Source organism: Plectropomus leopardus, chromosome 8 (genome assembly GCF_026936395.1).
Source record: "Plectropomus leopardus strain MGB_pleo_1.0 chromosome 8, ASM2693639v1, whole genome shotgun sequence".
In the NCBI taxonomy this organism is placed as follows: domain Eukaryota; kingdom Metazoa; phylum Chordata; class Actinopteri; order Perciformes; family Serranidae; genus Plectropomus; species Plectropomus leopardus.
This window is the reverse complement of record NC_142183.1, coordinates 5,719,821-5,733,574: the sequence shown is the minus strand read 5'-3', so window position 1 is coordinate 5,733,574 and position 13,754 is coordinate 5,719,821. Positions and strand designations below refer to the sequence as shown.

General features: G+C 38.3%; 1 long non-coding RNA gene across 1 annotated transcript in view; it reads left to right on the top strand.

Moving 5' to 3' along the window:
* Positions 1-13,754, top strand: part of LOC121947767 (uncharacterized) — a 199,064-nt gene that overhangs the window by 131,907 nt on the left and 53,403 nt on the right. The gene's annotated exons all lie outside the window — the stretch shown is intronic.

Sequence of the window (13,754 nt, the reverse complement as noted above, 5' to 3'; positions counted from 1 at the left end):
CTTTTCCTAAAATCACTGGTAGGTTTGTGGAGGATAAATTGAAGTTTAAATGGGTGAGGAATCACTCCTGGTCCCCTTACAGATTTAACCTGATTATTTTTAAGTGTTTGGAAACTCCCAGTCCAATCTTTCATTTAGAAACAAAATTCTTCAGGAAACAAAACAATAAAAAATAAAAGCCTTCTAATTTAGCCAGTGCATGTTTTGCTCTGGCTAAATAAGGTTTTTGGGTTTTTTGACAATAACTTTGTGGCCACCAAGCCTCAGAGCGTATTTCCCTAAATTAATTCTTGAGGAAGACTGTATACTTCAGTTAAACTGCAGATGTTAAAAAGAGTTTTAACATCCTTTTGTTTTCTCTTAGTCCTCCAAGCTTTTTACAATGTCAAAAAAAGATGCCTGTTAACAGTAACCAGTTTTGTTTGTTTTTTTTATAAACTTTGCTGTGGTATAAGATTCGGACGGCTTCTTACAGTTTGCAGATGTCAAGAATAATACTGTGACATGAACAGTCTGTTATTAGTCCTTTAAAACCTTGGAACAAATTGGCTTGATTTCTTTCAAAAACATGGGAAGAAGGCAATGAGCAACTAAAAAATAAATGACGAAAAATAACAAATTACACTAGGTCTGTAACATATTTTAGAATATGTAATTATGTTAACAAAAATCATATCCCTCTGTACATTTTTCCCTAGCCTTAAAAAAAAAAAAGAAACATAAATATGTACTAATTTGGGGGGAATTTCTGCAATATTTCTTGTGAAGTTGCTCAATTCTTTGCAACTTCTTTGTCCATGCACATACACGTTTTTATTTTTAACCCCTTGAAACCTGAAATTGGCTTGATTTGTTTCAGAAACATGGAAAGCAAGCAATGAGCAACTCAAAAAATGACCAAAAAATTTGCAAGAAATTTGTAAAAAAAAAAATAAATAAAAATAAAAAAATTACAGAAAATTAAAAAATTAGCCAAACAATAAAAAAGGAAATGACCTGAAAAGGTCCTAAAATAAAATTATAATTTCTTATAATTATAAAAATTATACATTTAGTTTTTTTGGTATATTTCCCTTGTTATTTGAACATTTCCAATGATTTTTAGCTGATTTTTAAGGTCATTTTCTTGCCACTTTTAATAATTATTATTATTTTTTTTTTTCAGTTTGAAAAGTTGCTTATTACCTTATTTCCTATGTCTTTGAAAGAAATCACTTAAATTTGCTCAATGTTTCAGAGATTAAAATGCTTGGGAGAGGCACAAGAAAACTGACGATGATCTAGGTTTCAAAGGGTTAAACCCTCTTTCCTTTCACACACAGGATTGTTACGACTGCTAATGGAGCTTTCGCCTCATAAGGTATGGTGATAATATTTCCCTTTTTACATCGTGCTCTGCTCCTCCCGCTGGCACCCTGATTTAAAACTCTGTCATCTCAGTGGCAGCGTGTGACTCTTCAGCTCCTGATAATAATACGATGAGATTTGTTTTTCAGATATACCTGGTGAGTTCATACGGTTAAGGAGTTAGATTCTGAGAGATGTGAGAGCGATGCTAATGGGGTGAAGATGGAGAGATTTAAAGAATTGTCTTATGGGTTTCTTCTCCCCGTGAATCAATGCTAACAGGATTTGCTGCAACCGATCTAAATTGCTTTTTGTTCTCTGCGAGTTAACAGGTCTCCATGCACTGTCACTGAATGTTTCTTCATTTACCTTCTCAGTAATTTGATTAGTCAAATGCAATTTGGTGGATTTATCATTGGGCTCTGTTGAAGCCTAACTGCAAACCGCTGTGACAGAAGTTAGTTTTGAAATGTATGCACACACACACAAACACACACACACTCTGCTGTACACTACATCTGTGCTAGCCCGTCCGTGGAGAATGCCCAGTGTGACAGCTGTTGGCACGTTTATTTTTTGTCCAAATCAAGATAAACACCGTCTTTTCCCATGAAGCATTTTCTCAGCCTTGCCAGCACACAGCCGCACCCCCACGCATATCACTCTTCGTTCTCACACACACAGACACGAGTGGTATGTCAACAGCTGTACATATGTCCACATACGTTCTCGCTCAGCAGTTATCTTTAGATTGGATATGTCGTTAGGTTTAATTCCCCGGGAGGAAAATAATGCACAGAGACACCCGGAGCCACTCAAGCTGAAAAGCACAGAGCGCCAAATGTCACATGTCCTTCTTTCATCTCATTACTTTACACAACCGGACTTTTTTTCCTTTATTTATTTGCTCTGTCTTAGCCCTGTTAAGCTGCAAATGTAGCTCTTTCTTTCATAAGACAAAAACTGTATAAAGAGGAATTTTGCAATCCTCCACCATGAAAGAAACAGCTCTGCAGAAAGCCTTTCTTTTGTGGCATAAACAAAGATCAAACCAGAAATGTCTGTGAAGTATCTTTGTGAAATGGTTTGTATCTGACAGACTGAACTTCTGACCTCGGTGAGCTTTGGGCTGAGCACAGACGGACATCACTGAGGAGTAATGCTCTCTGTTAGTCGCGGCATTCGAAATATGACACAGGCGTCACATCTGACATGTGGGTGTGGAATGTTTTAGATGAAGTGTTGGATTGCAAAGTAAATCTCAGGGTGTGGATGGCATTTACATGTGATTTGTCATTTTTAACTACATGTTAAAGGTTCTGTTTGCAACATTTGTGGCTCCCTATTTGTTTTAGAATTGATTTTAAGATTTTACTGATCACTTTTAAAGCTCGTTTGGGTCTGGCCCCAAGCTACAAAACAAATGTTGACCCCATATCAGCCAGTTTTCAGCCTTAGCTCCTCAGGTGGGTCCCAAATCGAGGTTTAAATCTAAAGGTGACCGTTCTTTTGCCATCGGGGCCCCTCGGCTTTGAAACGTCCTGCTTGAGGAGATGAGGCTGGCAGAATCAGTGACTTCTTTTAAATCACCTCTTAAAACCCATTTTTATAGATTTTCTTTTATGTGATGTCTTCTTTTTATTTCCTTTGATTTATTTTACCTTTTCAGTTTTTGTTTTATTTATTTTGGTGTCCTTTTAATTGCAGTTTTATTGCTGTTATTGCTTCTGTTGTTGTTTTTAGTCTATTTGTATTATCTCATATTGACATTATACGTCCTGCATCTTGCACTATTTGTCATCTGGTTTTAACTCTCCTCTGGTTTCATCTCGCTTGTGTTCAGTAGGACTGTTGTTGTAACACCGTCTATGTTTCTATAAACTCTGTTTTGAAAGGTGATATATAAATAAAGTTATTATAGCAGCATCAGCTATTTGCTATGTAAAGATTTATATGGTGTCCTCAGCAGAAATTGAAGTCACAGCTCCCGTGAGTGTGTGTTGTTATCTGAGCTTTTCTGTTGTTTTTCATCATAGATGGTCCGGCTGAGCGTGTTAGTGAATTTGTGTATTCCAGTGCTTGGGTCATCGTTGCCGCATTGAATTATGCTCATACGATGATTACTACTGAATTCGGGACGGCATCATCACTCAGGCGTAGCGCTCACCTTCTGGTTTTCACCTGGTTAATAGTGTGTTAAATCTGCACAGTTACTGCCATTTACAAGTTTTGAAGGGAGCACTGTGTAATTTATTCTGCTGTTCAATTTCATATCGACGGCTCAAAAGAAAGCTATTTGAAAAATGTCTGACATTTCCGATATGGAATGTTGTGGTCAGTGTTTTGCAGTGACTAATGCCGTAGTAATCAGTTGTTTTGCAGCACAATATCGACAACGAAGCGTCAGACACACTGAGTCCATGCAAAGGGGCGAATCGATCCCAGAGCAGCGATCAGAGCTCTCACTAACCGAGGGGCAGTTATTAAAGGTTACAAGGGACATGACGCCATTTTGGAGAAGTTACAACAAAATAGGGAAGCTTTTTTTTTAAAGCGTAGCTGATAATGTCGATCTCTCTGTTGAAATTCCTCGGACATGTTGCTCTCTCCCTCTTAACTGCCAGGAAACACCCTGTAAACAGGCCGCGACGGATCTGTTGTTTGAACATAGAGGGATGCTTCATGACTGGACCCAAAACACTCTGTCTGCTGTCTTAAATGTGCATCACGGCGTATGAAATTAATAGCTTTTCAAAATGCTAATTAAAAAAGTTAATTATCATGCAAATTAACAAGGGGTGAAATAGGCTTTTTTGACCACCTCTGCAGCCAGAAACCAAAAAGTCCTCACATCTTAAAGGCAAAATAGGTTGTTTGTGCATCTGAAAATCTCTAGAAGGTTTTTAATCTGACATTTCTTTGGCTCATGTAAAGCCTGGATAAAGCTGCACTAATCCATATTGTCATATTAGCAATGGATCAAATGACTATGTGAAAGGTAAAAGTTGTTGTGATGACAAACACGGACACATCTTTAAACTCTGCAGTTCTTTTCTGCTCTGCAGAGCTGTTAAAGCAACTTTCTTTAACTTGATTGAAATCATTCATAAAAAAAATGATATAAGATGTTTACATACCCAAAAGCACTGAATGAGAGTATAAATTAATTTTACTAGTACAAAGTCGTTCTGCCCCCTGTGAAGCATCTAATTTGGCAGAAATATAACAGTTTGTTTTTCTTACAAACTGAGAAAATTCATTAAATATATACATTAGAGAAGGAGAAGTGAATCTGCTTGTTAACCCTTTGAAACCTGGGCAAACCGGCTTGGCTTCTTTCGAAAACGTGGTAAGAATTCAATGAGAAAGTGAGCAAAGAAATCACCCAACAAAAATAATAATTAATAAAATAAAATACAAGAAAATTAGCTAGAAAATAGTAAAAAATTAGAGGAAATTAATTGGAAAAAAAACTCCTAAAAACATAATTATTATTCTGTAACTAATAATTTTGAATATCCATTTATCTATTTATGGAAATTTAGTTTAAAAAATATATAAATGTTAAATCCTTATCTATGCAATGTATCATACAGACACTGAATGCCTATTATCAAAGTTGTGATAATGCAAATCATTATTTTTCAACAAGAACATACAAAACCATCCTTAGAAAAACGATATTAAAAAAAAATACATAATAAACATGAAATAAAATGACAAATAGGCCACGGCCATCGACTTTGTTTGCGTAGGACTGCATTTTGAATTTTGATACCAGTGATGAGTATATTTTTGAACGTTGGCATGAAGTCGCATGACCTTGGTTGACCCACCTCTCATGATATAAAAGGCAACCACTTAATGCCCGTCCATCACAGCCTGTCAAATGACTGTATCTCCCAGGATACAGAAGCCATTAAAGGGTTTTAATGTAGCTGAAAACGAAACCAGTCATCACTCCGTCCTCTCTACCCCTCAAAGCATGACATTTCAAGTTTAAGAACTAATGAATTCTTGCATCAAACTTTCTTATCGAGAACAGAAAGAGGGTTTAGGGAGGGCTCAAACACAGCCTCCTAACAGAGTGAGGAGAGACTTTGATCTGTTTGATCAGGACACACTCCCAGCCGAACATATTAAGGCGAGAGAGTCTTTTGTGAGCGCACCAATTTAAAATCTGCTACAAGATAAAGAGCAGCGCTGCGAATGCATGCTTCAAGTCTCTTCAAATAACATCAGCACCGGTCTTTTCCTATGATTATGACAACTCCAGTGGGTGCTGCTTTTGTCTACCACTGCCATATGGGATTTTATTTCATTTTTCTGTGTGGTACTGCTAAATCGGAAAAACACATCTGGCCTTCAGGTTTGATAATGCAACCCAAACTGTTTCACAAATTTCCATTAGTAAAACGAAGCTTTAGGAATGGTGTAGATTACTGCTGTCATCTTGGGAATGTCAAGAAATTTCTGGGAACAGTCAAATCTGCGTGGGAAACAGTCTAAATTCATTTTGGATTTTTAAATCGGAGCAACCTAAAATGGTTTATTTTACATGGGACTTTTTCTGCAGTGTCTGTCTTTTTCTCGAGAGCATCAGCAGTGGGTTATTTTGTGGAAAAAGACTACAAAGCATTACCAACCGGCTACTGGCCAACAGCCTCCAGCACCCACTTCTCTCTCCCAGCCCCCACCGCCATAATTGCAGGGCCCTTGCACCCTTCAACCAAAATGGCTTCCATCCACAGTGATGCAGTTTGATTACATGAAAGGGTTCAGTTGTGTAATCATAGGAGTAATCAGGAACAAGAGCAAGAAAAAGGGAAAATGGTATCACCACCACATTCCCCTTTAAACGTGAGATGGATTAGAATACATGAAGAATCTGATATCTAAAAAAAGGTAGGATAAACACATTAAAAAATGGATACATGGATGGATGAATGGGTGATTAAATAACAGAAAAATAGATGAATGGAGGGATGGGTGGATATAAAAATGATGCATGGGTGGCTGGATGGAAAAACACATCAATTGATGGATATAAAAATGAATGGTTGGGTGGTTGGATGAATTTAAAAATGATGGTCGCAGGTGTCATTTTGACTGGTGATGCTGAGGGTATGTCCCGACCACTTTTTTAAATGATTGATTTTGTCTCCATCGCTAATATAGTTAAAAATATTCTGAAAATAGCTTGCACTAGGAAATACTCACCAACAAATGAAGGCAATTTGACAAAGATTTATTTGCAGAATAAGAAAACACACAATAAAAGGTAATATAAGCATTAAAAAACATTAAAAAAAAAAAAAAAAGAAAGATAAAGGCTTGTAAAAAGTTAAACAAAAGCTTTAAAAATAGATTTAAAAATATTTTTAAAAAGAAAACAAAAAAGCAAAACAACAACAACAAAAAAACCCTTAGCCTACTGATATTAAGTCGACAGATTTATAAATAAATTCAGATATACAATGTCTTAAATGGCGTAAATAGGTGCCACATGCACATTTAGAGACTTCACTTCCCAAACAAAAGACAAAGGACTGAGTGGTAAATCATGTCATGCCACTCAGCAGCGATAATATGAAATGGAAAAGTTGATCTGCGGGAGAATAAGTATTTTAAATAAATTCAGAATGCCTGAGAGCCTTCCTGCATTATGTTCCATTATATCATATTTTTCCATTTTTAATTAGATTTGTCTTTGCATAAACAGACATTTCCACCATAAATTGGTGCATAAAAATTATCAGAAAGCCAGAAATGAAATGTTTTACACTGAAAAATTCCCAAGAGAGGGCAACCAGAGCCTCCACTAAATATGTATGTGCCCCTCCCTCCCCCATCCCATTTTTTCATGACCTGCCGTAATTATCTACTATGACCCCGATTATTACCAATGCCTCCATTACATGCCTGAAATCGCATGTGTGGGGAGTTGTTTTCTTTTGTGAGGTTGGATTGGTTTCAGGTAAATGACGGAATATTAAAAAATTAAAATAGAGGGATTTATTGTCGATGTGTTTGCAGAAAATAAAAAGTGATGATTTTGTAGGGAAGCAGCTGTGTGGAGTTAGTTTAGGCTTTAAGTTTTTGAGTCACTTATGGTACTTGTTTTGCAGTAATCAAAGAAACTAAGATAAAGGCTGTCTGTAGAAAGAACAAAGGTTCAGGGCATTTAAAATGTTTGTAATATTTTTCATTATTTTGTTCAGATTGGTTTTGTTTTGTTTTGTCTTTTGGAATTTAGTTTTGTTTTTTTCTGTTTTGGTAAAGGCTTTGACCACCGTGAGATGTTTTTGTGAGTTGTTTTTCCAGTTTAGTGGAATAGTTTACAAGAGTTAGAGTTAAAAGTACGGGTGTTTTGATTTGAGTTTTGATGTTCCTGGTATGCTCAAGTGATGAAGATAGAGGGGATGCTGCGACTAAATTACAAAAATAGTTTAGTAGTTATTTCTACACAGAAGTGTTGTACTGGTGGGCAGAGCCAGAGTGTATGGGAGTAGTTATCAGCTGTATCATTGAAGACTGAAAAATGTTTTAGATTAAATGGGGGTATGAAGTGAATTGGTCATCGACATTATTTGACGATCCAAGCAACTGCCATGGTATAAAGAGCGAGAAAGATTGTGTCATACTAACATGGGTTAAAGGGGAGGTGGCTGGATCAATCAGACTCCTGACTTTCACCCAGGAGACTGCTGTTTGTTTCCCACATGTGTCTCTGTTACTAAATCTTAGCCATCCATGGCAGCATGTGTGTTTGCTGACATCCCAGTGTTGGTTGCTGTGTGAAATTGTTGCCTAAAAGTAACCACGTGAAGAGTCATCCCTCCATGCTTGTGTGGATGTCACAGTAGCTGCATCCCAGAACGTCAACAGCAGACACAGAAAGATGCCCAGAGAATAATATGAAGATACAGACGTCCACTGGCAAAGCGGCAATATGTGATGACTTGGGATGAGAACGTGTTGTATGGATGGATGATAAAAACTATATATAGAGAAAATTTCCAAAATAAATGTTTAATAATCTTTGTTGCGGATGGCATGGTGGTGTCGTGGTTAGCACTGTTGCCTCACAGCAAGAGGGTCCCTGGTTCAAAACCTGGTTGGAACGGGGTTTGGTCCGTGGGCGGGGGCCCTTCTGTGCAGAGTTTGCATGTTCTCCCCGTGTCTGCGTGGGTCTCAGGCTTCCTCCCACAGTCCAGAGACATGCAGCTCAGGTTGATTGGTGACTCTAAATTGCCCGTAGGTGTGACTGTGAGCGTGTATATGTGTCTGTCTATATGTGTTGGCCCTGTGATAGCCTGGCGACCTGTCCAGGGTGTACCGATGACAGCTGGGATTGGCTCCAGCCCCCCCGCGAGCCTTACGAGGACAAGCGGTTACAGAAAATGAATGAATGAATGAATAATCTTTATTGCTGTTCTATCATATCACCTGCCTTTAAAAGTAGTATCTGGCGAATGTAACCTCTGCCTTGTGCCTGTAACGTATGGACGCCCACTGCAGACAGGGCATGTGCCGGCAGACAAAGACAAATAGGAACCAGGAGCTTCCCACAGCTCGGGGTGAAGCTGGCCACGCTCCCCCGCTGTGGCACCCCACCTTCCTGTCCGGAGCTGACTAACAAGTCAAGCCTCCCTTTCATCTGGCCCTCGGGGGGGCTGAGTGCTGGTAGATTTGGGGGAGAGGGCGTGTGTGTATGGGTGGAAGGTGAGAGGTTTAGAGAGCTGGTCTCGCATCCGCTGCCTGTCATGAAATATGTATAGACATTGTGCCTCAGCTGGGACATAATTGATCAGACGACGCCATTAACCATGGCGCAGACCCGTTTGGCTGCACCTGTGAACCCCACCCCCATCCTGCGCCGCCGTCCCCACCCCCGTCTTTAACCAGCTCTGACGATCAGACAGACAGAGAGGGAAAGAGGGAGATTAATGAACGAGGCACGCCCAGAAGCTCAGTCACAGCCAAAGCAATCATTTTCTGTCAACGTTAGCATTCTGTCTTTTGCATATTGTTGGACTGCTTTCACGCAGCCGAGCTCGACTTCAGCAAATATTTGCAGGAGAGTAAATATTAAGTACACTATCATGTTTATGACAACACAATCAATATTGCACAAATGAAACTGTCAGTCTGGCTCTGCAGCCGCGCTTTCCTCTCTGGATGGATTGCAGTTTGGGCGCCGTCTCAGCTGACCTGTGATCAGTAACCTCAGTCACACTCTGAGAGGAAACGAGACTGAGAAAGAGCCATGTGGAACAGTTTCATTTTATTTACATCCAGGTGATTAGCTGACATTTTTCACCTCAGAGCGATTTACTGTACAAACAGAGACATGGTGGTGCTTCAGTGTTTTTTTGGAAAGGGCCACTTTATCAGGTCATGTTGGCTGTTGTGAAGCTAGATGGATGTTTCGAGACAAAGTAAAAAAAAAAAAAAAAGAAGAGGAGATAGAAAAGACCTCTTGTGATTCATGTCATTTGGCATTTTGGTTGGGTGCAGGACTATCGAAAACAAAATTTACCAAAACTGACATTCCTATTTGACACATAGGCACACTGAGACCAATAAATCATGTGAATCAACTGGTGAGGCTACTTTTATTCAATAATTTATTTAACTGTTGACTGTCATGTTATTGTTTTGTCTTGCCTTTGTGAAGCTGATTGTTCACAGTGGTGGGAGTTTTGTTTCTTTTGATTTTTGTGTTACCATTCTTAGTCCTGCCTTGCTTGTTTCTTTTTTTTATTTTTGGCAAATCACTTCATTAAAGTTCCTTTTGCAGTTGATGTATCACTAAAGAATTACCCAATTGTTGCTTCTTTTTGCTAATGAGAGCCCACATTTTTCCTGCTGTTAGGGATACGTGGGTAATTACATACAATTTTTTCCGTGACCAGTTAGTTGCTGATTAATGGGTGTCGGGCTGTCAAAAGCAAAATTAATCAAAACTGACATCCCTAAAACAGACATTTATTTTAAAAAACAGTACATCTTTGCAACAATATAAAAATAGGCTTCAGATAAAGCAGTTAAAAGCAATAAAAGCTATTAAGACCAATAAAAAGGCTCTAAAGGTGGCTCTGGAAGTGATTCACCTATGATTTGACATAATGACATATAGTATTGATATTTCAGTGTTAAGTTATAGATTGTTTCACCGGCGACAGTCTCCCAGCAAAAAACACAAAAAGCCCTGCTCTTCTCAGGAAAGACTCAGCAAAATAGAAATCAATGATCAGCAGAGCACACACATCAGTTCCTCCTTCAGCTCATCAGATGTAAGATGCAATACCAGCTATTGTCCTGGGGGAAATTCAATTTGCAAGGCCAGTGGACAAAATGTCTCCCATCAAGCACCGGTGGACTGCACTGGACAACAAATACACTTCCCCATTAACAGTGGTCAGGGTTGAAGTATTACTGCTGTCACTGCATTGCAATCGATGTACAGTATCTTAATCAGCCCGAACGACGCTGCACTAACCTGATGCGTGAGTGTGTTTTACTCCAAGTTCCTGATATAATTTGGAGCTCAATAGTTAAACAGTGCTGCTTATATATAGACATTTAATTTCTCAAAGTGATTTGACTCTGATCCACAAAGACAGAAATTCGATGTCATTCCTCTAAAGTAGAGGGGGATTTAATTCTGTTTTTATTTCTGATATTTATTTCTCATATCCCAAAACTTACATATCCAGGCTTCGGCACTCAGCCCAAATGTATTCATTACTGAGGATGTCAGTCTTTTAAAAAAAAGTTACAAAAACACAAATAATTTAGAAGCTTTTTTTAAAAAAAAAAAATTATAATTATATTGGAAATTATGTTTTAGCATTTTTTTAAATGGACATTTCAGGTCATTTCCTTGTATGTTTGTTAATTTCTTTTGTTTTGCCTTTTTAAAAAAACAACTAATTTTCAAGGAATTTTCTTGTACTTTTTATTAATTCCTTGCTCATTTTTGGGTCATTTCTTCTTTTGTTTTTCATTGGCATCTTGCCATATCTTTGAAAGAAATCAAGTAATTTGCTCAGGGTTAAGAACAAAATCCAATTTCGCCTTCCCTCCCATTCCTTCATTTGTGTGCCCGTCCCCTCCGTCTTTCTTCCCTTCCTTCTCTATTTTGTAGTCAGTAACAAATATGCTTAGGGAAGTGTATTAGAATAAAAATATGCATTTTATTTAGGTTATTTAGTGGAGTAAAAGTGAAAGTTGTAGGCCACATGCTCCCTAAAAATATTTGAATACTGTTAAAATTTTATTATTTTGTTACATTGCACCACTGGGAGGAAATTTGTATACTTTTTTGTATATTCCAGTGCTTTTTAGCTGATTGGTGGGTATACTGCAAATAGTCAGGAAGAGAGGTGTGCATATGCTGCGCACCTGCGTATCCCGTCCACTGCACCACTGTTCAGCTGTTAGGTATCAACTGAAAAACACGGGTGCTGTGTGCAGTCAGATGTCAGGGTATTTGAGTTCAGTTTTAAAGTGGGAATATAGGAAATATGTTGAAACTGTCCTTTAAGACAGCATTTAGCGAGTCAACAATAGAAACAGTTTCAGATCTGCACTGAACACTGAACACGGGATGAATTATCCTTCATTCACTCTGATGTAGTGATTCCTTGTGTCTGTCGTGTGTCATCTGTCCAAAGCCTGTCAACTCAGCTCTGTCTGTGTGTGTGTGTGTATGTGTGCGCAGAAGTAGTGGGGGATGGTAACTAAGGAAACCTGTGCAACGCGTTTGGACAGCTGCTGAGAGGTTATTGATTGGCTCGGAAATTATTAAACCCCCAGGAGTCCAAAGAGGCTGTTTCTGTGCTGCAGGACTCAATTTTAAACCTTCAAGTCATTCATAACCAACGTAGTCAAAACAAACAGGTGTGTTACAATTATTAAAAATTACATCAAGGAAAAATAATTAATACAAATTCTTTGTTGTGATTGTTCAAAAAAATTGAGGCAAGGTCACCAATGTACCTGTTTTTATATATTAGGAAGCGGAGCAAAAATACTGTTAAAGGTTGATATTTCCCTAACGTTGACTTATATTGACTTTTCGTTGATCTCAACCTTGCTTGTCACAATTTTTCCACTTTAAACCTGCCTAAGTCAACTCAGTAAGTTATTTCTACCTTGTAATCGATCATATTTATGAGTGTTAAGTGTTAGTCCATTCTCATTTCCAGGGGGTCAAAGACTGATGCTTTGTCACCATGAATGTGTAAAGAGAAGTGGATGCAGCATCGGTGGTGGGGCCCAATTCATTCCTTGTGAATGTTGGTGCATACAGCAAAAAGATCTTGACTTCCTGAGTACAAAAGTAACTGGATATGGCCCATAATGCAAGTGCACTAAAGACCTCTGCTGGCTGAGTGGCCAATATTCAGGAATGAAATGATTGAATTTCATGGCTCATGTAGACTTTCCAAATGATAATCGTACAGAGTTGATCAAATTCTGACAGTTAAATTGTCATTTCCAACGGTTTGTCACACACAAAAGATGTATTAGCTGACTTGCAGGCGCTGCTCTGTCAATTTAAGTCTACGTGAAAAGGCATTTTTGGGCTTCTTGGCATCACATGACGGACACAGAAGTTGTAATTCCACAGTTTGGCCACTGTGTAAAATTCATTTAAAATCCTGGTGCTGTTCCTCGGGGCTTGTTTGTCACACCCCTCAGCATGTGAAACCGATGCTGAAGGCATCTGTTAGCATCTTTAATAGATGCACCAGGCTTTCAACTGTTTGGCTTATAAACCAACTCTCCTTCCTGCCCGCCCATCCTATGCAGACTTTCTTGCTATTAGGACTATGTCAGTTGCTCTCAGTGTCAAGGATTTCCATGGATGGGTTTATATTACAAACAAACACAGGACTTTTACCCAGGAGACAGCTGTCCGGGACTCATGTAAAACCAAAAGTCAACATTGTCTTAATGTAACTTACATGCAGGCATCACGTTGCTATGTTACTCATGTTACTTCAGTTATGTTACTTCAGTCTAACCCTTAAAGTGTATACATGCTGTGCAAAGTAACACAATGCAAAATGCAAAGTTAAAGTTGTCATGGGCAATCTAAAAAAAAGCTTGTTTTTTTATTTTTTTATGTATATATTTTACATGTTTTATAATTTAATTACTTTTTGAATTTGAGTTTGGAAATGTTATTTTTGGCGGTTAAACATTGTGTTGTTATCTTTGCCGTCCGTAAGTTAATTTCACATGAAAATATTTGTTTCTGCTGAATTGTGTGCAGGCATTGTTAATTAAAGTGAACTTATTAATTAACTAGCAGGGGTACAAAAATCTAATTGTGCATACAAGTTACCCCAGATGCCTGCTGGGCTCCATAGTGCTCTCAGATGAAAGGGCCA